General features: G+C 42.4%; 1 non-coding gene across 1 annotated transcript; it reads right to left on the bottom strand.

Annotated features, from left to right (window-relative positions):
- Positions 1-1,824: 1,824 nt before the first annotated feature.
- On the bottom strand, positions 1,825-2,015 carry LOC123453975. Its single transcript, XR_006633136.1, has one exon. It is a non-coding gene; the product is annotated as a U2 spliceosomal RNA (small nuclear RNA).
- Between the last annotated feature and the right edge of the window lie 21,174 nt (positions 2,016-23,189).

Raw genomic sequence — 23,189 nt, 5'->3', positions numbered from 1 at the left:
TTGTGTTGTACTGTGGCAGCATAAGCCATATATCTGAGGCATAGGAAGTAGGCACATCTCACATTTTAAATATCTAACATTTATAAATATAAGCAGAACCTGTTACCAGTCTTGAAAACAGAACCAATTGATTTATAAACTTAACTAATTTAACCTAGAAATTATCAGAAAAGAACAAGACAGTATAAGGTCTTAGCACCTATGTGAAAACATCTTTGATTAGTTCAGATACCTGTGTGGGTACAAATTACCCAGAAAACATTGGAAACAGAACCATGGAGCTTAAATTTTATATATATATATATATATATATATATATATATATATATATATATATATATATATTTTTTTTTTTTTTGGTGAGAACCATTGTTTGAGCATGAGGCTATACCCTAAAGTAGGGAATATGTCTTAAGAGTTAATTTTGTTATAAGCACTGGACTTAAGATGTAAAAATTCAGACAGTTACTTTGTATACAATAGAATAGAATTTGTTTTTTCCTGAGCCAAAATAGCTAGCTAAATATTAATATAACCCTTGATAAAAATTTTTTTGAAAGAAAAAACATTATTTGACAACTAATGATTTTGGCTTAAACTTGATAGCTATTGATTTTATGTCCCACATAAATTTTTATTAACATAAAACAATTTTATGTTTTACCCATGACTTAAATTTGATGAAGTTTAAGTAAGCTATCCCAACAAATCCAAGGAAGATGAAAGTTATTATTACTGAAATTAAATCACTTAAACCTAAGTGATTAAACCTAGTTGTGACCATTCAATAAAATTAGCATAAATAAGACAGAAGCTATCTATAAAGTCACAATGTCTTTAGGTATGAGTACTTCACCTTTGGAAATTAACCATTTCTATGTGAGCCTTTATCTTTAGAATAGTTAAAACCTTGATGAAAAGAGGAACCTAATTTACTTTACTGAGAGAGTCTTAAAGCCAGTTTTATAACCCTTAAATCATAACAAATTAGCATCAGTGACCTGTTAATGAGTGAGGCCTTATCATAAGACTCAGTCTATCTATTTAACATTTTGTCCAGTGAGAGATTTTATCTAACAGATGTGAATTTAGGTGTTCATAAGAGATGAACTAAAGAGAACCACAGTTATATGCTGTATTCCTTTTTTCTTGTCAAGAGACAATTGGCCATTTTTGTCTCTAGTTAGAGTCGGGGGACACATGGTTTAAACTTGCATGGGGCTTGAGATAAAGGGGGTTCCACCTGTTTTTTTTTTTTTTTTTTAGAGTCCAGCTTTCCATGAATTTAAGTAGCATATGTTGGAAAGCAAGAGCAAAATGAAATTACAGAGCAGAGAGATAAGCATCCTGACATTTCTTTTTTATTCTGAAGTTGTTTGTTTTTACATAGCAAATTTACCCATTTGCAAAACACAAGGTCATAGACTCTTGTCTATGTTTAACATGGTTAAACCTCCAATTACATCGGTACTTATGACTTTGTGACCCACCTAACATAGGCATCACCTGTGTCTAATGTAAGGTGAATTTAGATTAAGACTATGTCTCTATATAAAACTTTTAGAGTATCCTTAAGAGTCTGTAAACAGTTGAAGAATCTCTAACTTTAGGCATGGCATTTAGGTTTAGCCTGAAAATTCTTTCCTATATACGCACATCTTTATCCACATAGTTTAACATTCTTAGTACCACTCAAAAAGCATTTTTAACGAGCATTCTATGTCCCAACATTGAAAAATTCTTTTCCAGTTCCTTCAATCAATTCATCTCACCCCACCATTAATTATCTTCCCTCTCTCTCTCTCTCTCTTTTTTACTCCCCCGAGGGGGTGCACCATTCCTGGAAGTACTGCAATACCAGGTGGATGTGTGGAGTGGATGGAGTAAGCTCCTATTCCAACTCCAAGCTCCAAAAATCCATTTAATATATTGTCCTCAGATAGCAGACATATCAGATACTAAACTGATAAGAATAGATACTACATGTGATCTTAGCCAAAAGGCAGAGAAGCAATTCTTTCTTATAAGGCTATTAAAAAATTACACCAAATTAATCCTATTACTCACTAACAAGTGAGTAGTCTAACAAAATTTTATGTCATTAATATCAATAAGACACTAAATTAAGGCAAATACTGTTGTTATCTTGAGGCAGGCTGGCCTAGAAGTCAGATGAGTTGCCTCCTCCTCTTAAGTAACAGGACATTACAAGCTTCTTAAAAAATATCTGACAAATTGTAAATTACCTCTTTAGAGGAAGTTTTGTTGTTTTTAATAATCCTCTATGTAAGGTGAACTTGACTTAGAACAAATATCTGGCAAATTCACTCCTTAAAAGACATTTAACTTTTCTTTTTTAATTTCTATGCTTAGGTCTTTGATTTCCTTGAAATCGTTCTCTAGAAGAGAAAGGAATATAACCTGCGTCCGTCTCATCTCTTTAGTTACAAACAGTCACAAACATGACACGACTAGCAAGCACAATAAGCACACATAAACACATATACACACATACACAAACATAAAAAGAACAAATCCTCCTGATAAAATTAAAAAGAACTTGAAGCAATCTCAATTCCTTGTGTTTTAAAAATATCTTTTACTATGGCAATTAGCTCCTTTTTACTCCTCGTTAAATTTTTTTTTTTTCTTTAACCTGTGTTCCTTATGCCTTGAGGGAAGTTTTAAACCCTTTAACAATTTATGCTTACTTAGGGTCTGTCCCATGATAGAAAAGGAAAGAGGAGAAATGGCAAGACCAGAGGGCAACATTCCCGGTCGGAGAACTGGCACGGGAGGTTTCCCGGTGGGCCTACCATGAGCCTAACCGCAATGTTAAGAGCTGGCAGCTGCTCTAAGAGCATTTACTGGCTGTTGTGTACCCAGTTTTGTTGATAGGAAGAGAGGCTAGATAGGAGGTCTTTGCCAGCACCCGAATGGGCTGTGGGATTCGCACAGGGAGCTAGGGGCCTTCAGCCAATGCCAGAGGGTAGCCCTGGCCAAGAGGCTTCAGTTGCCCTGTCGCTATGTTGCAATTCCACGTGATGGCACTAACCAAAAGTAAAAGGAGGAAGAGAAGTGCAAAAAGAAAGTCCCGGACTTCCGGTTAAGATGGTGGCGTAGGTACCACGCCAAAGCAGCCTAGGGGGGAAAAAGGACAAAAAAAATTAACAAAATACACACTTTTACTAAAAAGTGAGGTGTATAGGAAATTGAAGTGGCAGTAGAGAAGTAGAAGAGTTCCAGAGCATCCAGAGCCTGCACAGGCGGGAACAGCAGCTCCGGCAGCTCGGCCAACCGCAGCGACTGCAGCACACCAGAAAGAAGCCAGATTCGGCTCGAGCCAGAGGAAAAGCCAGGTGCCGGAGCTTTCCCTCACACTGGCGCTCTCCGCAACTCGGGAAACGTGAGGGGAGAGTGGCAGTGAGCAACGGAGGAGCAGACCGCGAGGTAGAAGAACGCTTGGAGCAGCGAGAGAACCAGAGCAGCTGCGGCTCCCTCCCCTCCCCCACTGCCTGAGCCCAGATCCGGTGAACGGAGCAGCAGCCCGGGACCCGGCCACGCCAACTTGGGCTGACAGCGGGACCCAAGCAGGAGCAGAGTTCGCCAGCAATATCAGCGGCTCCAGCACCGGTAACAGCGGCCCCAGCAGCAGCAGACCCAGGAGTGGCAGCAGTGGCAGACTCGGCAGCAGCAGCTTAAGAGGGAGCAGCGGCAGTGGACACAGCAGCAGCAGCTTCAGCAGCAGTGGTGGCTGCAGCAGTGGCAGCTACAGCAGCAGCAGAGGCAGCAGCAGCGGCTCAGTTTGCCCCGCAGGAAAAGCAAGTGCCCAGCTTCAAAAATCAGAACACCAGCCCGACAACCCAGGCAGCAACTTGACTGAGACCAAAATCATCCAAGGAACTGGGATTGCACCAGGGAAGGGTCTCACTTGGTTGCAAGCTGACTTGATCCCTCAACAGACCAGAAATCTTAACCTCTTTGTTGATAGAGGATCTCGTCGTTATAATAACTACTCTTGCATACATATTCGGGGCTGTTTTTGATTGAATGTGTACAGTGTTCAGTTAAATTTCAGAATCTACCTCTATTTTATTCCACTCAGCATGCTTGAATACTCCTATAGCAGGGAAACTCAACCCCTGAGAACATCTTTGTAGATACTCTGAGAGTCTTAAGAGCCACACCTAAAACCTTAAGGTCCTACCCTGAAAATATATTACATCAAATCAATTGATACAGCTAAGAATACACAGCTAGCTAGAAAATCCAAGCATTAACTTAATCCAAGATGCAAAAATATATACATTATAACACAAGAAACACTAAAAAGCAAGATGATATAAATCCACCTAAAAGTATTAGCGCATCAGAAATGTCCTCCAGTGAGAAAGAGTTAGAGAAAATGCCAGAGAAAGAGTTCAAAAGAATGATTATAAATATGTTCAAAGAGGTCAAAGAACACATCAAAACAATCAAAGAAGAAATCAAAGAGGAAATCAAAGGAATCAAAGAAGATGCAGGACACCAATTTAATGAAATAAAGAAGGCAATACAAGACATAAATAAGGAAATAGAAATAGTAAAGAAAAACCAGTCAGAATTACTAGCAATGAAGAACACAGTGAATAAAAAAAAAACTCTGTAGAAAATCTCACCAGTAGGATGGAAGAGGGAGAGGACAGAATATCTAAGCTAGAAGACCAGGTGGCAGATGTAATACAGTCCAACAAAGAGAAAGACAAACTTATAGAAAAGTGTGAGTGGGAATTTCAAGATATTCAGGACACTATGAAAAGATCCAATATAAGAATTCAGGGCATAGTAGAAGGAGAAGAACTCCACTCCAGAGGCATAGTAGGCATCTTCAACAAAATCATAAAAGAAAATTTCCCCAAATTGGGAAAGAGGTGCCAATGCAGATACAGGAAGCCTTTAGAACCCCAGCCAGACAAAACCCAGAAAGAACCTCTCCTCGCCATATTATAATCAAACTTCCAAACACACACACCAAAGAAAAAATATTGAAAGCAGTTAGAGAGAAAAATCAAGTTACCTACAAAAGCAAGCCCATCAGGATTACAACAGATTGTTCAACACAAACTTTTAAAGCCAGAAGGGCTTGGAGTGATATATTCCAAGTTCTGAAAGATAACAACTGTCAACCAAGGTTACTTTATCCTGCAAAGTTATCCATTCAAATAGATGGAGAAATAAAGACATTCCATGACAAAAGAAGGTTAAAGGAGTATTTGAAGACAAAATCAGTTCTACAGAAAATACTTGATAGAATCCTCCATGCTGAAGAAAAGGAAAAGCACACATGTAAGGAACCTAGAAAAAACAAGCAATACTCAAATACTAGTTAACAGAAGAGACCGCAGGTAGAACCTGAAACACACACACACACACAAAAAATGGCAAACATAAATACACACCTTTCAATAATATCTTTTAATATCAACGGCCTCAAAACCCCAATGAAAAGACATAGATTTGCAAACTGGGTTAAAAAGCAGGATCCTACAATTTGTTGTCTCCAAGAAACCCACCTTTCTACAAAGGATAGACATTATGTTAGGGTGAAAGGTTGGAAAATGGTGTTTCAAGCAAATGGGCCTAGAGAACAAGCAGGGGTTGCTATCCGAATATCAGATAGGGTAGACTTTAGTCCAACATTAGTCAAGAAAGATAAGGAAGGTCACTTTATATTGATTAAGGGCACACTCCAACAGGAGGACATTACAATACTAAACATATATGCACCTAACATGGGGGCTCCCAAATTCGTCAAACAAACACTATTAGAGCTAAGGTCACAGATAACACCAAACACAGTGGTGGTGGGTGACTTTAACACCCCACTCTCATCAATTGACAGGTCATCCTGGAAAAAAATAAACAGAGAGCATCTGGACTAAATGAGGTCATATAAGGAATGGACTTAACAGATATATACAGGACATTTCATCCAAAGGCTGCAGAATATACATTCTTTTCATCAGCACATGGAACATTCTCTAAACTAGACCATATATTAGGACACAAAGCAAATCTTAACCAATTCAGGAAAATTGAAATAATTCCTTGCATTCGATCTGACCACAATGAAATTAAACTACAAATCAGTAGCAAGAAAGGCTATAGAGCATACACAAAATCATGGAAACTAAACAATACACTACTAAATGATGACTGGGTCAATGAAGAAATCAAAAAGGAAATAAAAAAATTTATAGAGTCAAATGATAATGAGAACACAACATACCAAAATCTCTGGGACACAATGAAGGCAGTTCTAAGAGGTAAATTTATAGCCTTAAGTGCCTATATTAAGAACTTAGGAAGGTCGCAAATAAATGACCTAATGCTTTGCCTTAAAGCCTTGGAAAAAGAAGAACAAGGCAAACCAAAAATCAGTAGACGGGAAGAAATAATAAAGATTAGGGCAGAAATTAATGAAATAGAAACAAAAAGAACAATCCAAAGAATTAATGAAACAAGGAGTTGGTTCTTTGAAAGGATAAACAAGATTGATAAACCCTTAGCAAATCTGACCAAAAGAAAGAGAGAAGAGACACAAATTAATAAAATCAGAGATGAACAAGGTAACATCACAACAGATTCCAGAGAAATTCAAAAAATCATAAGGACATACTATAAAAGCATATACTCCAGAAAGTATGAAAATCTGAAAGAAATGGATGATTTCCTTGATCAATATGACCTACCTAAATTAAATCAAAATGAGATTAATCACTTAAATAGACCTATAACAAACATGGAGATCCAAACAGCTATCAATAATCTCCCAACTAAAAAAAGCCCAGGCCCGGATGGATTCACTGCTGAATTTTACCAGACTTTTAAGGAAGAGCTAACACCATTGCTTCTTAAGCTTTTCCAGGAAATAGAAAAAGAACGAATTCTACCAAACTCCTTCTATGAGGCCAGCATCACCCTGATACCAAAACCAGGCAAAGATAGAACAAAAAAAGAAAATTACAGACCAATCTCCCTCATAAACATAGATGCAAAAATTCTCAACAAAATATTGGCAAACAGAATACAAGAGTATATCAAAAAGATCATTCACCCTGACCAAGTAGGCTTTATCCCAGAGATGCAGGGATGGCTCAACATACGCAAATCTATAAATGTAATACATTACATAAACGGGTTGAAGGACAAAAATCACATGATCATCTCATTAGATGCAGAGAAAGCATTTGACAAAATCCAACATCCCTTCATGATAAAAGTCCTACAGAGACTGGGAATAGAAGGAACATATCTCAATATAATAAAGGCTATTTATGACAAGCCTACAGCCAACATATTACTAAATGGGGAAAAACTGGAAGCTTTTCCACTAAAATAAGAAACAAGACAAGGGTGTCCACTGTCCCCACTTTTATTTAATATAGTTTTGGAAGTCTTAGCCATAGCAATAAGGCAAGAGACACACATAAAAGGGATACAAATTGGAAAGGAAGAAATCAAGTTATCATTATTTGCAGATGACATGATTCTATACATAAAGGACCCTAAAGTCTCTACTAGCAAGCTGTTAGAGCTGATCAAAACCTACAGCAATGTAGCAGGATACAAAATAAATACACAGAAATCAGTAGCCTTCATATATGCTAACAACAAAGACACAGAGGATGAAATCAGAGAATCACTCCCATTCACAATTGCATCAAAAAAAATAAAATACCTTGGAATAAACCTAACCAAGGAAGTAAAGAATCTATACAATAAGAACTTTAAAACACTCAAGCGAGAAATTGCAGAAGACACTAGAAAGTGGAGAAACATCCCTTGTTCCTGGATTGGAAGAATCAATATTGTGAAAATGGCAATCTTACCTAAAGCAATCTACACATTTAATGCAATCCCTATCAAAATTCCAAAGGCTTTCTTCATGGAAATAGAAAAAACAATCCAAAAATTCATTTGGAACCACAAAAAACCTCGAATATCTAAAATAATACTGAGCAACAAAAAAGAGGCTGGTGGTATCACCATACCTGATTTTAACCTATACTACAGAGCCATAGTAACAAAAACAGCATGGTACTGGCACAAAAACAGACATGTAGATCAGTGGAACAGAATAGAGGACCCAGATGTAAGCCCAAGTAGCTCTAGCCACCTGATATTCGATAAAAATGCCAAAAATACTCATTGGAGAAGAGACAGCCTCTTCAGCAAATGGTGTTTTGAAAACTGGATATATATCTGCAGAAAGATGAAAATAGATTCTTCTCTCTCGCCATGCACAAGAATTAAGTCCAAATGGATTAAAGACCTTAACATCAGACCGGAAACTCTGAAACTGCTAGAGGAAAAAGTAGGGGAAACCCTTCAACATATTGGTCTTGGCAACAACCCCGATTGCTCAGGCAATAAAACCACAGATTAACCACTGGGACCTAATGAAATTACAAATTTTGCACTGCAAAGGACACAGTGAAAAAAGCAAAGAGGCAACTTACAGAATGAGAAAAAATCTTTGCCAGCTATATATCTGATAGAGGATTAATATCTAGGATATACAAAGAACTCAAAAAGGTTAATAATAAGGAATCAAACAAGCCAATCAAAAAATGGGCTATGGAGCTAAATAGAGAGTTCTCAAAGGAAGAAATATGAATGGCATATAAGCATCTTAAAAAATGTTCTACGTCACTAGTCATCAGGGAAATGCAGATTGAAACTACATTGAGATTCCATCTCACTCCTGTCAGATTGGCCACCATCATGAAAACAAATGATAAATGTTGGCAGGGATATGGAAAAAAAAGAACCCTTCTGCACTGCTGGTGGGAATGCAATCTGGTCCAGCCATTGTGGAAAACAGTGTGGAGGTTCCTAAAACAGCTAGAGATTGATCTACCATATGACCCAGCTATAGCACTCCTAGGCATATATCCAAAGGACTGATCTCATTTCCTTAGAAGTATGTGCTCAACCATGTTTATTGCTGCTCAATTTATAATAGCTGGGAAATGGAACCAGCCTAGATGTCCCTCAACAGATGAGTGGATAATGAAGATGTGGTACATTTATACAATGGAGTTCTACTCAGCGGTAAAGAAAAATGAAGTTATGAAATTTGCAGAAAAATGGATGGACCTGGCAAGTATTATACTAAGTCAGGTAACCCAGGCCCAGAAAGCCAAGCGCCACATGTTCTCTCTCATATGTGAATCCTAGCTACAGATGACTGGGCTTCTGCGTGAGAATGGAAATACTTAGTAGCAGAGGCCAGTAAGTTAAAAAGGAGACATAAAGGGTAGAGAAAGGAAGGGAGGAGGATACTTAATAGGTTGATATTGTATATATGTAATTACAATGATTGTCATGGGGAGGTAATATGATGGAGAATGGAATTTCAAATGGGAAAGTGTGGGGTTGGGGAGGGAGGGAATTACCATGGGATATATTTTATAATCATGGAAAATGTTAATAAAAATTAAAAAAAAATTAAAAAAATAAAAAAAAGAAAGTCCCGCAGTTCTTGTACCTTGAAAAAAATGGCTCAATAGTCTTTACTTTATTTGCCTAAAATTCGTCGCTTACCTCAAACAGATCAGTTTCACTGGCGGGCTTTTCTGTGTCAATCGCATTGCAGGTCTGTATTACAGGTGAATTGCCTGTCGTGACCTCTATGCAGACCTTCACTCACCCCTCCGGTGGGTGGCGGTCTAATGGCTGGGACGGCTGTCCACTCGAGCGACATTCAGGTCTTTCTTCATACCTAGGGCCTCACATTCGGGTGCCACTTGCCCCGGCCAGCGGGGAATTGAACAAATAAGCAAGGTGAAAATCAACCTGAATGAAAGTAGGCAAACAGACACAAGAAGGAGACCATGCTAGACATTTGTCATGGCCTCGAGAGTTTATTCTTACATGTAGGCTTATATAGGGTTGTAGGAGGAAGGGGATGTGGTCAGGGCAAGGAGTTGTAGGGGGGAGGGGACGTGGCCAGGGCAAGGACTTGTCAGGAAACCTAGAGGGGATGTAATTAGGTATTCATCTAATCTTGCCCAACTGGCTTAACATCCTGACTGCACCAGGTTTCACATCTTGACCATAAACTGGCTTTTTGCAAAAGATAAGATTCTGTAAGTAGTCTGCTGACAGTTCCAGAAATAACTAGCAGAAAGCTGGATGGACCAGCTTTCTGAGTAATGAGTCAGTTTATGAGCAGGCCCAGGCAAAATGGAGAGGCTTTTGCTCTATGCCTCCCGACACACAGACACACACAGTGGCTAGTAGATTTAGTATGATCTATGAGTTTCTTAACTAATGGCTCTGATATCACTCTCCTGAGGAGCTGTCACCTTGCCTGTTCATAAAAACATGTGGAACCACAACCTGCTATATGCACAAGGTACAAAGTGAAGTTTGGCAAATGGAAAACCAAAAATGTAAGGCTTCCAGAAGCCACATTTTGTAACTAGAACTTCAATGTTGGACTGTAGCAATTGTGGAGGAATAAATATTACCAGTCCAGAACCAATACTATTTTGGGCTATCTTACCCTTTTTAATGGCCAATAATATTATTTTTCTGTATATGACTTGATATGACCAGGTAAGATATCTGTTGTTATAAGTTAAAAAAAAAAGTTTCACAACTCTACTCCATTCAACTTAAACCTATCCTAGCTCTGACATGTAATTTATCCACACCCACAGTTTATCTTCTAGTCCAACAGATTCAGTTATTTCCTCCTTGATAACCATTCTATATTCAAAGGGCCCTCTCCAGACTCTTGTGTTTTCAGATTTCTTTATTGTAAGACACAGGTCTTTAAGCTCTCCCAACACAGCTTCATCTCAAGGAGCGGGTGGCTTCTTGGTAACCCTCCCTCCTTTTTTTTTTTTTTTTTTTTTTTTGTCCCTTTTTGTGTAAGGAAGGCGTCACTCCAACTCTCCCTCCTAAACTGGGAAGGGGAGATTGAAATTGAAGAGTTGCTCCTTTTCTGTATGGCATACCCAACAATACATCTTTCATTCTAATTATATTCCTACTTACATTTTTACCTTACCTTTTAACTTTTTTTTTAACAAAGATCTCATGTAGAATGTCTTAATACTGTCACCTGATCCACTACTCAAAGGGAAATAAAAACAATGTTGACTCCATATTCATCAGACTTCATCCATCTCAGCAAGAATAGTAAACTCTTGAGAGTCTGGAATGAAGGAGCATACTACTGGTGGATACCACGTAGTCTATCAAGAGATAGCCCCCTGCTACCTTGAAAATCCCAGGGGAGTCATATACCTGGCTGATTATCTTGGAAGGAGTTCAAAGAATCCATGGCCTTCACACTTACTAATGCATGCTTCTCTCATCCACCCCCCTCCTCTCCTGCACCCTGCTGTATGCTAGGCAGACACTTTACATTTCCAGAGTCTCTGCTGAGATGTGAGCTGTCCCTCTATCACTAAAACTCTACCTATACAGCCTAATTCCTGTCATAGATATTTTCTTTGATCACTTGCCCTAAGACTTCTTGGTAGCCCTTCCCCCTGCTTTCTCCTTTTGTGTATGAACAACATGCTAAAAATAGCTGGGCATGGTGCATATCTTTAATTTCAGCACTAGGGAAGCAGAGGTAGGAGACTAGCTGTGAGTTCAAGGCCACTCTGAGACTACATAGTGAATTCCAGGTCAGCCTGAGCTAGAATGAAACCTTACCTTGAAAAAACAGAAACAACAATAAAAAATAGCTAAAAGTGACATGAGAGTTCTCCCAAGTTGGGTTAAAGTTTCTTTCCTATGCTACAGGGCATATATCAGCTGCCTAATGTTGCACAACCAGAACTGGCCAAAGACTGCTGGCCCTGCCTTAGGCCAAAATCCCCTTCCTATGTAGGTCCAATTTATCAGACAAGTGAACTTTGTAAGAATAATATACCTCAACCCTCCCTATGGCCCCACATTCACAACAGATCACCCCTAATAATCTGCCTGTCACATCCTGTTCTTTCTCAAATAACTAGCATCAACAAACAAATAAATAAATAAAACCCAAAACATCATACCAGAATGCCCCTGGCTCAAATAGACATCAGGCCAGATTCAACTCAAGCAAGACTCCACCCTGATCCAGACACCAGAGAGACAGGACTATCCTGACCCAACTCCATCTCATCAGTCAGCAGAAAGCAGCTCAGAGGCTTTATTTGATGACCATTTTCCTTTTACTTGTCATCAGTCTGGAATGGAAGGCTTAATAAATCTGGTGTCCCAGAAATCAGTAGAGTCACAGAAATTACTGGGCCATGGTGGCCCTGAAATAGGCTTTAGCACAAAGGAAATTCTTTTGGGTTGTAAAGAACTTCCCTAGCTGGGCGTGGTGGCACACACCTTTAATCCCAGCCCTTGGGAGGCAGAGTTAGGAGGATTGCCATAAATTCGAGGCCCCCCTGAGACTCCACAGTGAATTCCAGGTCAGCCTGGGCCAGAGTGAGACCCTACCTCGAAAAACCAAAAAAAAAGGAACTTCCCAAGCCACAACCTGATAAGGCCACCTGTGGTGTAGAAACCATGCAAACAGGCTATCATCAAATAACTAGCCAACCTGGGTGTTGCAGTCAGGTTCACATTGCTGGCAGAAAACACCTGAATAAAATCAGCTTGTGGGCAAAAAGAAAGGTTTATTTTAGCTTACAGACTCAAGAGGAAGCAACATGATGGCACGGGGAAATGATGGCATGATCAGAGCATGGACATCACCTCCTGGCCAGCATCAGGTGGACAAACAGCAACAGAGGAGTGTGCCAAACACTGGCAAGAGGAAGCTGGCTATTGTAAGGGCCTGAGAATCGCTGAAGAAAGACCCCAGACTCAAATAGTATGTAAAAGCAAAGAGCGTTTGTTCTGAAAAAAAAAGAAAAATTGCAACCCCAAAAGGAGCTCTCAGGCTCCTTTAAGCATAACTAAGGAAGGTTTAGGTAGGCAATTAGTTCTACAGTTTGACTGGCTAATTTGAACAAGGGCTGCATTTGATTAGACTACAATTACATTTATACATCCTTGACTGGTTGGAGCCAAGAGGCCTTGAATTTCCAGAAAGTGACAGCTTTTCTCCAGCCAGGACAGTCACTGATTAATGTCCCTTTGTTCTAATTCTAGGCCTAGCCTGGGAGGTGTTTTGCTGAAGCCTTTCATGCCATCAATTTAGTTCTTTCAGCTGTAACATCCTTAAGCCCACCCCCAACAATACACTGCCTCCAAGAGGCTTCAATTCCCAAATTTCCACCAGCTGAGGACCTAGAATTTACAACACATAAGTTTCTAGGGGACACATGAATCAAACACCACATTTTGCCCCTGGCCCCAGTGAACTGATATAAAACACAATGCTCTCAGCACAACTTAAAAGTCCCCATAGTTTTATCAGTCCCTATGATGTTCATATATCCCCATAGTCCAAGATCTTTTAACTGAGCCATAGTACCAACCACCCCCCCACCAAAAAAAAAAACCCATAATAGCACAGAATAAGCATTCACACTACAAAAGCAAAGAAATTTTCACCCAATACAAGATATAAGCAGAGTGTGGTAATTTGAGTAGATGGCTCCCAATATATTCAGTGTTTTATTACAGTTTGTAATTTAGATCTGCAGGCACCTGGCTAGAGGAGGAGTCACTGGGCTGAATCTAGCCCTAAGGTGTGGAGGGAGATTTGAAATTCCAATCTAATGATATGCAAAAGTACCCAAGTTCTGCCTAACGTTCCTGAAGTGTGACATATGGTATGGCTTTTGGTTTCTTTCTCTCTCTCTCTCTTTCTTGGACCTGTGAAACCAGGCTAGGTTCTTCTGCCATTATGGAACTTCCCCTGGTATATAAACTTCAATAAATCCCTTCCTCCATAACTGTGTATGGTTTGGAAGTTCATCTCAGTGACCTGAAGCTGTCTGCTACACAGGGCAAACATCGAACTCTGTAGCTCCAAGCCTGACAACTCTAGTCAGTGATAAGTCTCTCCAAGTCCAATAATTCTAACCAGCAACAAGTCTCTGGAGTTCCAATTCCTCTTCTCCAGCTAGCCTACTCACAGTCACAGTAAACTTCATCCAGTGCCGGTAGCTCTCCTTGGTGGCCATCTCATAGTCCTGGCATTAAAAGGCATGACCAACATGAGGAACCAGATCAGACCAGGTCAGTAAAGCTAGTTCAGGTTTATTGGCACAGCTCTCTGACAAGGTTCACTAGTCCCAAAATGTGAGGCGAGGACCTAAGGTGCAGGTCTTTTAAAGGGGAGTGTGGGGGGAGATGACATGTTAGCCCCAAACCAAGGGCAGGCTGAGGAAAGTAACTGTTTCAAGGATGGGGGAAAGCAGTGGTCTCCTTATAAGGTTCCAACTAGCAAGAGGGGCTAGCCATTGGCCTGCAGGGGAGTCTTGAAACTGCTGGTCCCAATCATTCTCAGCAATGTGGGTGATGGGGTTATTGGAGGGCATAGCCATCATGTTAGGTCCTTTTGTTCTGAGCATGGTCCTGCCTAACATTTCAACCTTTTTGTGTATGTAGGTGCCAACTCAAATCCTAGCTATTTCAATTTGGTTGGGGACAACATGGGGGTGAAAGAGAAGAAAGTTGGTGGGTCCATGTCTAAGGGAACCTATAAGAGCATCTGGTTGATGGCCACCCTGGAAACTGTGCAGATGTACTCCTGGAGGAAGTGGAGGAGGCACGTTGCTATTAGAAGAAAAGAAAACAAATAATTATTGATGAACTCATAAGTGAGGTGAGCCAGGTTTGAGGCGTGGATTGTCACCAGCCTCGGGGAGGATGCCTGGTTAGTAAAATGGCATTTGGGGTCTTCACCCACTGTCTAGAATGTTTTTATTTGGTTCTCTACCAGGCCTGATTCATTTATATAGTAGCAGCATTCTTTCCTGAGAAAGAGACATGCTTTCCCCCTTTTTTCCCCTGTGGTTAGTAGGTCTAGATCCCTCCTGTTTTGTAGAATTACATGTGCCAGCAATGTCAGCTGGAGCTGTCTCCATTGCTTCTGGAGTCTTTTATTTAGGTCAGTTAGCTCTTGGGAAGAATGATGGGCTGTCATCAGGCTGTACCTTAGGCTTCCTCCCACCAGGACTGATACCCTCCCATGTGATCCCAGAAAGTAGTAGAATCCAACTGCTGCTATGTGGCTCTTCCAGGGGCTCGGAATTGGAACAATGGTGATGGTATGTAGAAACAGCATTAAAAGTTAAGTGAACTGCATTGCAGGAACCAAAAGGGCATGGAGTGTAACTGAGTAGGGTGGTCTGTCATCCCTTGTCGTCTAAGGACCAGACTTGAAATTGGAACTCACAAGGAGTTAAAGTGTAGTGAGTAGCCCAGGGAGTGGGAGCTAGGCTAAGTAAGGACAGGATGGTGAGAGAATTTAAGGGAGGGAGGACCTATTTGTTAAGATCAGCCATTTTGTTCTGAAGCTCATTTAAACCTGGAGATGTACTACCAGCAGGAATGTCCCAGAAGTTTAGCTGCTGAGGGTCTGGTGAGAATCACAGTGCCAGATGAGGAAAATGAACTTAAAAAGGGGGCCACCCAAGATAAGGATGGCTGGATTTTAAAAAACAATCAGCTAGTTCTCCCCCCAAAATAGGCAGCCACAATTATCACTGACATTCACCAAACTTCATATATTGGACCCAAAGCCCTTTACAGGTTCCTGGAACCCCTACTGGACACCAATGGCCTGTGGACACACATCTCACAGGTCCAGTCCACCTGTCTGATGTGCATCCCACCTGGGTTCAAGAGGTCTGGAGTCAATTTGCTTAAGAAAAACTTGATCCACAGGTGAGATAGAGTCTGAGGTAGTAAGGGTCATCCCTCATGGGTTGGTAGTCAGTGGAGAAAGGAGTGCAGAAGGGAAAGGTAGGGGATATAGTTAGCCAGTGGAGGTTTGGGTAGGAAGTTGATTAGAGAGCAGAAATGCTCTCCCATACAGTAACTCAAAAGGGCTAAGCCTGGTTGGGAAGCAAGGGGCAGCTTGAGAGTGGGTTAGAGCAACAGGGAGAAGGGAGGGCCAGGACAGCTTAAATTCAATAGAGAGTTAAGTGAGTTGTTGTTTAATAAGACCGTTGGCCCATTCTACTTTACCTGATGACTGAGGACAATAAGGGATGTGTAGTTTCCAGGATATGTTGAGTGCCTCTGATACTTGTGAGACAATCTTAGAAGTGAAGGCTGGGCTGTTGTCTGTCTGGGTGGTCAATGCAACCCCAAATCTTGGTATGATGTGCTCTAGAAGTATCCAGCCCATGCCATTGGCAGTCTCCTTGGAAGTTGGGAAAGCCTCTATCCAGCCTGTAAAAGTATCAACTAGAGTAAGGAAGATAATGGAGTATTTTTGTGGGGTGGCATGTGGGTAAAGTCTATCTGCCAATCTTCACCTGGCTGATGTCCCCATAATTGGTGCAGGGGCTGACTGAGGTGCAGGCCCCCTCGTGGATTGGCTTAACTGCGCATCAGACAGGTGGACTGGACCTGTGAGATGTGTGTCCACAGGCCATCCGTGTCCAGTAGGGGTTCCAGGAACCTGTAAAGGGCTTTGGGTCCAATATATGGAGTTTGGTGAATGTCAGTGATAATTGTGGCTGCCTGTTTTGGGGGGAGAATTAGCTGATTGTTTTTTTAAAATCCAGCCATCCCTATCTTGGGTGGCCCCCTTTTTAAGTTCATTTTCCTTGTCTGGCAAGCAATTGGGTTGGTATGTCGGAGACAGGAAACAGATATGTCATGTGTTGGGACCAGAGGACAGGGCTAAATTTTGTGCTACAGAGTCAGCCCTGGCACTGCCTTGGGCTACTGGGTCTTGATAATGGCACCTCTGCTAGGAGGTGGAGAGCCTCCAGAAGCTTGTCTATTAATAATTGGGATACCTTTAGTAGTGAGGCTTCCTCTCTCCTTCCAGAGGACTGAATGAGTGTGAGCTATAGATAAAGCATATTTATAACTTGTATAGATATTAGTTCTTAAGCCTTTTGAGATATGTAGGGCCCTAGTTAGTGCGATTAATTCAGCCTTTTGGGAGGTGGTGCCCATTGCAGGTGAGCAGCCTCTAGGACATGAGTAAGTGTGACCACAGCACAGGCTGCTTGTCGGTTACCTGAACTATGAATTGAGGAATTTCCATCTACAAAGAGGACTAATTGAGGTGATATGAGGGGTGAGTCTTGGAGACCCAGCTGAGGGGAATGGAGGGCCTCTGCTATTTCAGGGCAAGAATAAAAAGGGGGACCCTGGTGAGGGGGAAGAAGGGAGGAGTGTTGCTGGATTGAGGGTAGAACAGGTTGCTAGAGAGATTAGGGGGTTGTCCAAGAAGAGCAAGTAGAAGGTCTGTACTCGTGAGGGCCCAAGCAGGGAAAGAGAAGAGTGGTTTAAGACATCTACCAGGAAATGAGAGGCGATGACAGTGACGGGCTCAAGCAATGTGATCTTGAGGGCTCTCGTATCAGCTCTGCTGCAGCTGCCAGAGCCCGTAGGCAAGGGCTGCCATCCGAATACTATGGCATCTAGTTGTTTAGACAAAAAAGCCACTTCCCAGAGTGTGGTTCCAATGGGCTGAGCAAGGACACCTGTTGCCATTCCTGATCTTTGATCTGTGGTATGGTTGGGAGGGGTCTGGAAGAGCCAGAGCCAGGGCTATCAAAAGAGCATCATGTAACAATGAGAAATGGTGACAGACTGCATTAGGGTGGGTTAGGGGCCCTGTATGTGTCTCTTTTGCTGCCTGATATATCAGTTTAGCTGTGTCAGCGAAGTAAGGAATCCAATGGCGAAAAAAAAAAAAAATGACACCCAAGTAAGAGAGGATTTGATTTGCATTTTCTGGAGGCTGGAGGTCATGGAGAGCTTGGGTTCTGTTGCAGTCCGGTTCGCATTGCTGGTAGAAATCACCCAACCAAGAGCAGCTTCTGGGAAAAAGAGGTTTATTTGGCTTACAGGCTCGAGGGGAAGCTCCACGATGGCAGGGGAAAACGATGGCATGAGCAGAGGGTAGACATCACCCCCTGGCCAATATAAGATGGACCACAGCAACAGGAGGGTGTGCCAAACACTGGCAAGGGGAAACTGGCTATAAAGCCCATAAGCCCGCCCCCAATGATACACTCCCTCCAGGAGGCATTAATTCCCAAATATCCATCAGCTGGGAACCTAGCATTCAGAACACCTAGGTTTATGGGGGACACCTGAATCAAACCACCACAGGTTCTATCAACTAGTAAGGCTTTATGCTGAGGCTGAGCTGAACTCCCAGGTAGGTCACAGTAGCAGAGCAAGGCTGAGCTTTGGAGGGAGACATCCTACAGGCCTTATTACCAAGAAAATTTAAGAGGGAGGCTGAGGCTTGTTGAGACAGAGGGAGGCATGGGATGCAGAGTAGAAGGTCATCTTCATACTGTAAAACAGTGATGGGTTCTAGACTTCACTGGAGAGGTATCTGGCTAAGGCTTGGCTGAAAAAGTGGGGGCTGTCTCAGAAGCCTTGTGAGAGGACCGTCCAGGTAAGCAGCCTGGAAGACTGGGTGTCAGGATCTTCCCAAGTAAAAGTGAAAAGGAAGTATGAGTCAGGGTGAAGAGTAACTGCAAAGAATGCATCTTTGAGGCCTAAGAGTGTAAAGTAGGTGATGTTGGTTGGGATATAATACAGGAAGGAATAAAGATTAGTTACTACTGGGTGAATTGGGACAACTGCCTCGTTAATAAGTCAGAGGTCTTGTACCAAGTGATAAGCGCCAGAGGGCTTGCATTTCTCTCATGCCATCTGCAGGAAGACCAATGGCCTCAGGGCAGCTATCAAGGCTTGGGCTTTTAGGGTTGCCTTCTTTTGCATCCGAGCCTGTCAGGAAGAGTTGGCTGCCTCTCTTTGGGCATTAAAGACCTCAAAAGTCATCCTCATCAGATCATGAATGGGAGTTTGATGCCCTCTTTAGTTTCTTTTGAATATTGGGTGAGGACGGGGAAATAAAATGAGTAGCCAATATTGTGGCCCCTGCCTCTGATGCTGGATCTAGGTGGGTATATTGGATCATAGCCTCTTGTAACCTATTTAGAAAAATAGTTGGGTTTTTATCTGAGCCTTGAGTGATTTCCCTAAGTTTATCAAAATTAACCACCTTGTTAGATACTGTTTCCATTCCCCCAACAAGACAAGTAATCATTATGTCCCTTTGTCCTTCACCTCCTCATCCCTCCTGATAATTCCATCCTGGGTCTGTGTCAGGAATTGCCTGTGCTCCAGATCGAAAAGTTGGGCTAGTTTAAGTGAGTCTGGCCAGTGTATTGTTTAGCTCTCATCTGTATCTATTCTCATTCTTCTGGGGTGAGGGTGGAAAAAAGAATAACATGTAAGTCATGTCAGGGTAGACTATAGGCCTGAGTGAGGCAAATGAATTTTTTACTATAGGAGGTTGGATTTTCAGAGAAAGAGCCAAGGCATTTTTCAATTTGGGACAAGTCCTGGAGAGAAAATGGAATGTGTATCCTGGCAACACCTTCAGTCCCTGCTACCTCCCAGAGGGGAAAGGTGCTGGCAGCACTAGGCAGTGATAGGAGAGGGGTCAGAAGGGTTAGGGGTTTCATGAACAGATGAAGCAAGTGGGTGGGGGTTGGGAGATGTGGGGTAGAGGTCTGGATGAGGTGGGTGGGGTTTTGCAAGGGAAGATGAAGTTGGAGGAGGAGTCCTGGTGGGTCTGCTGAGGCTTTGGGGAAAAGGCTGGAACTGGAAGAGTAGAGGGAGGAGGGCAGAGGACCACCGAGTGGGAGGAGGGAGTGGAAGAGGAGGTGGAGCATGGCAGATAGGGTGCAGGAGGGACTGAGGGCCATAGAAGGGGGTGAGGGGAAGAGATAGAGGAAAGGGGAAGGAGAGGGTAAAGGCCTTGAGGGCTTGGAAGGGAGCTGTGACTGAGGGAGGAGATAAGGGAGGGGGAATTAGAGCAGGAGAAGAAGGGGTGGAGAAGGAAGTGTGGGTTGGGGTGATGACAGGAGAGGGGGAACAAAGAGAAGGCTGGGAACCATTGGGAGGGCTGCATGGTCTGGTTGGGGAGCCAAGTGTTCAGGGAGCTCAGTTACTGATGAAAACTCAGGTTGGGGATTTGAGTCTTGTGGTTCTGATTGATTTATAGGCTTGTTTATTGCAGGTAGGAGAACCTGAGCCACAGAATATTGGCTATAGAGGGGAGGATGAGAGTATAGTTCCCCAAAAGCCTGGACATAAGAGAGCTCAGACCATTTGCTAGTGTGGTGACCAAAGTTTTCAAAATCATAGAGGACAATGAAATCTAGAGGTCCCTCTGGAAGCAAGTGTGAGTGGCTGTTGAGTGTGTAAAAAGGCCAATTTTTTTGAGAGTAAAAAGTCAGGCATTTAGGTTTAATGGTTTGGGAGAACTTCAACTTAGATATGTTTTATAACAGACAGCCCAGAGGTGACTGGGGGATCGAGTTTTGATTCAGAGTTGCCCATTTTAAAGCTGAGGCTGGAGGCTCTGAGCCAGGGGCCAAAGACCAGAGCGAGGCATTCCTCACTATGGCCTGGGCCCAAAACTTAGAGGGTGGGTAGGCCTAAGGGGAGCCGTCTCTCAATGCCTTAGGATACCTGGCTGCCTGGCAGTAGAGAAAAATGGAAGGGCTTGTCCTGGGGCCCGGGGAGGTAGAGGCTACAAAGCAGGCAACTTACCATAAATCAGAAGGTGACTGCTCGTGTCAGGTCCACAGCTGGAAGAGGAGCAGCCTCCCACAGTCGACCAGGGGACTGGCCACTGGGACTGGGGGTTCAGCTCCACCCGGGCTTTCAGGACCAGTTTAAAGGTTTGACCAAAGAGAGGAACCAGATCAGACCAGATAAGTAAAGCTAGTTCAGGTTTATTGGCACAGCTCTCAGGCAAGGTTCACTGGTCCCAAAATGTGAGGCCAGAGATGTCACATTCGGGACCTAAGATGCAGTTCTTTTAAAGGGGAGGGCAGGAGGAGATAACATGTTAGCCACAAACCAAGGGAAGGCTGAAGAAAGTAACTATTTCAAGGATGGGGGAAAGAAGAGGTCTCCTTATAAGGTTCCAGCTAGGGAAGGGGGCCAGCCATTGGCCTGCAGGAGAGTGTTGAAACTGCTGGTCTTGATCATGCTCAGGAATGTGGTTGATAGAATTATTGGAGGGCATGGCCATCATGTTAGGTCCTTTTGTTCTGGGCACAGTCCCACCCAACAGACATCTCCATTGGGCCTGCACTGCAACCCATGGTTCATCCTCATGGCTCCATTAGTTCTCCACACAGGTAATCCAACAAGCCTGCTTGGCACTGCCAATGGCCATTTCCAAAAAACAAAACTATGTTGAAAATTCAATGACTTCTCTTTCCTGCATTTGTTACACTCCATAATGCCAGGTGGGCTGCCAATTTGTTAATCCAGCAGGGAATAAAGCAGCCTTTGAAGAATAGGACACTCTTTCAGCATTCAGGCCCTTTCCAAAAAAAATCTGCATTCTTCCTATTGTTCCAGTGCAGGTCAGCTGGCCCAATCTCAATGGTCATAATCTCTCAAACAACTGCAGCTGACAGTTTGGGCCCAAATATTTCACTTTATTTGTGCCATATTCCTCTGATAACACCAGTCCATGTCTATGCAATACAACCCAGCACAAGCTCTAAGGACATGGGCACAAACAGCAAGCCTCTCACACAAACTACTTCTAGCCCAATCTAGGCAAAGCTCTTTCCCACCTTCATAACACAAACTTTATAGTCTATAGTTCTTTTTGTTTTGTTTTGTTTTTTTGAGGTAGGGTCTCACTCTAGTCCAGGCTGACCTGGAATTAACTCTGTCATCTCAGGGTGGCCTTGAACTCATGGCAATCCTCCTACCTCTGCCTCCCAAGTGCTGGGATTAAAGGTGTACGCCACCATGCATGGCTTAGCCCATAGTTCTTACTGAATTCGAGTCTTTCAATTCTGACCAGAATAGTCCATCAAGCTGACTTACAGCACTGCAAGGTGTCTCTGAGGCCAAGGTTTCAAAGCCTTCCACATTCCTCTTGAAGTCAAATCTAAAAGACCAAAGCCATGTAGTCAGATTTCTAGTAGCAATGACCCCACTTCTGGCAACAACTTTACTGTTGCAGTCAGGTTTGCATTGTTGACAGAAAACACCCAACCAAGATCAGCTTGTGGGGAAAAAAAAGGTTTATTTTGGCTTACAGATTATAGGGGAAGTTCCATAATGGCAGGAGAAAGTGATGGCATGAGCAGAGGGTGGATATCACCTCCTGGCAAGCATCAGGTAGACAATAGTAACAGAAAAGTGTGCTAAACACTGGCAAGAGGAAGCTAGCTATAACACCCATAGGCCTGCCCCCAACAATGAACTGCCTCCAGGAGGCTTCAATTCCCAAATTGCCACAAGCTGAGGACCTAGAATTCAGAACACATAAATTTGTGGGGGACACCTGAATCAAACCACTGTACTGGGAAAACAAGTCAACAGATGAAATGGCCCCATTACATTCTTTTTCCCCTCTTCCTTCTCCCATTCTCTGCCCTACTTGTTCCTTCCCTTTAAAGATCCAACTCAGCCACATCTGATCATGGCAGCCTCAAACCTGTTCACCCACTTGTTCTCCAGTAAATAACAGCCTGCTTTTGAGGTCATATATCCTCTCTCTTTATTTACACATTGCTCTAGTTGGTTCAGCCCTGACTCTGATCCAACAATGTCCACCTTCCAAATCATGTCTAAGTATGTGGCCACCCCAGGCCAGAACCATACAGAGAAGGAAGGTCTGGGAAATGTAATTCCAGTTTAGTTAACCTGTCAGAATATAAAAGCAATGCACTACATACTTATCAATCAGTTTTGAATTTAATTCCTTCATGTTGCTTAAATGTTTCTGGCCCTGCCTTTCTGCTGCTGCCATGGCTTGAGTTAAGATCCTGGCCTCAGGTTAGGGAGATTGCTTGGCAATTAAATGTGCTTGTTTGAAAAACCTGCCAAACTGGGTTCAATTCCCCAGTACCTATGTAAAGCCAGATGCATAAGGTGGCACATGCATCTGGACTTAATTTGCAATGGCTAGAAGCCCTGACATTTCCATCTCTCAATCTGCATATGTATGTTTCCCTCTCTCTCAAATAAATAAACAGGCA

The sequence above is a fragment of the Jaculus jaculus genome, chromosome 12 (assembly GCF_020740685.1).
Source record: "Jaculus jaculus isolate mJacJac1 chromosome 12, mJacJac1.mat.Y.cur, whole genome shotgun sequence".
Lineage (NCBI taxonomy): Eukaryota > Metazoa > Chordata > Mammalia > Rodentia > Dipodidae > Jaculus > Jaculus jaculus.
The sequence above is the reverse complement of the archived record's forward strand: the minus strand, read 5'-3'. Positions and strand labels throughout refer to the sequence as shown.